A 2,317-nucleotide genomic window follows, 5' to 3' on the forward strand; every position below is an offset into this window, starting at 1 on the left:
GGTACTTATGCATTTTTCCTTTAATTTACTACACATACTTTATTTTATAACACGTTATCAGTAGGAGTCTCTTCATCTACGAACATCTCTGATGGTATATTAGCTCAAACATAAGTAGTATAGAGTATATTCTATTTTGCTAAATAAGTCTTCTTATAATTGATAGTCTAAATTTGGTGTGTCTAATGTAAATATCGTTAATGTTATAATGCAATTTCCGAACATTTACAAGATATAATGCAGTAAAAATGGATCTAACTACTCAGTTGAGGAAAATTTAGCCTACTTAGGTGTCAAACATCAATTAATGAACCTTACCCATGAACTTTTGACTCCACGAGAGCAACCTATGATTATAAAGACTGAAATTTCTTAGGTTTTCACCTTTCTTGTGTGGTAATTCTTCTCCCCTTATTGCTCCTTTGCCCGGGTGCCTTTAGAGTGTTTTTGGAGCAACCTTTGTCTACTTTCTCCTTTTTAAAATGAGAGGAAAATAAAAGATGATGTATTAATTAGACTTTAGAAATTCGCCAGCGTGCTAAAGCAATGCCGCCATAGTGGGAAGCCTTCCTCTATGCGGGCTGACGTCATGCCAAAAAATCAATCTGGGCCAAAATTGTCATGTGCTCAAATTTTAAAAATATTTACACCGCACTTTCAAACTTTTGAAATTTCCCACGAGAAGCCCTTTGGTAACATAGTTTGAATCGTTACAATAAGATACTAGATAATCCATTGATCATCCCCAAACTAAGACCCAGGAGAAAATAAAATAGATCGATTATTGAGGTTTACCGCATGATTTGACACGTCAAAAATGCACTCACCATACGCAAGAAACACAATGCTACCACATCTCGCCTATCAAAGATTATCAGAATAGAAATATGAATGCATGAAAACAACAACAATTTTTTTTACCTGCCTACTTCTCTGGACCCCGCTATAGCGGTCATAACCCCGTTATAGCAGTGTCATTGTAGTGGTTGTCCAACCACTATAGCATCGTGCAAATTAGAATAATAAGAGAGAGGATAATGAGTTTTTATGCTTATTTACCCTCTTCCAACTCTCAATCTCAATATCTCTCTCTGAACAATGTTCAGAATCATCGAAGTTAGGGTAAGCATCGCTTTCCTTACTCTTTCTACTTCAATAGGCAAAAAATGATGAAAGCATGTTAAAAATTGAATAAAATAGAATAAGGTTTGGGTTGAATTTGAACTTTGAAAATAATTGCTTCATTGTCAAATTTTTCGAAGCATGAGATTTCCCCTTATGTTTACAACACGACTAATACGTTCTAAGCGTAAGGGTTACGGATAAAAGAGCTTGAATTGATTTCGAAATACTAGAGAAATTAAGTTGAAGGGTTGTTCTTGAAGAAAACTTAAATTTGAGAATGATTTAGAACTTGAAATAACTAGATTTTTTTCATATTTAACTAGTAGAGTACTTTAAGATCACTGATTTGTAGAAAAGTTATCAAAAATGATTATTTTTTAGCTAAGGAGCGCTATGAATGCGCCCCAGAGTTCTGGAACGCTAAAGATTGCTATAGCAACCTTGCATCTCGCTGTAGTGGATGGCGCCTTGCACTAATTTCGATAATGCACCAGCACAAATATCTGATAATTCTGCCCACCAATCTTAAGCAAATATAAAGAAAACATCTATACTATTTTTTAACTTCTCTGATATTCACACCTTACAAANTATTTTTTAACTTCACTGATATTCACACCTTACAAAACCCTATGTCATTCAATTTTGAGACAAAAAAGTAGTCTTTTATGTTTTAAAAAAAACATTAATACTATCCTTTATCATAATTTACACACTATGATGAGAATGTTATAAATGAGAGAGGTGTGTTTCTCAAACTAATAAGTGATAGTTTAGGTATGAAACTCACACTTTCAATAGTTTAGGTATGAAACTAAAAAAAAGGAGATAATTTAGGTGTGTTTTTGATACTTATGTCTATTTTTTATGTTATTTTCAAATAATATATGTTACTTCCTTTGTCCCAATTTTATATTGCAATAGAATTTCAAGAGTCAACTAAACTTTTATATATCTTTTAAATATATTAGTTGTTAATTATTGTGATCTATAGTACCATTTACGTAATTTATAAATAATATATGTTACTTTCGCTATCTCAATCACCTGACACTGATAGAATTTTGAGAATCATTTAAATTTTAAATGTTTTATAAAATTTTGAACTTGTTAATTATTGTGATTTATAGTATTTTTGATATCATTTCAAATTATGCATGTTACTTTCCTTTGTCACAATTTATGTGGCTCC

The sequence above is a fragment of the Solanum stenotomum genome, chromosome 7 (genome assembly GCF_019186545.1).
Source record: "Solanum stenotomum isolate F172 chromosome 7, ASM1918654v1, whole genome shotgun sequence".
Lineage (NCBI taxonomy): Eukaryota > Viridiplantae > Streptophyta > Magnoliopsida > Solanales > Solanaceae > Solanum > Solanum stenotomum.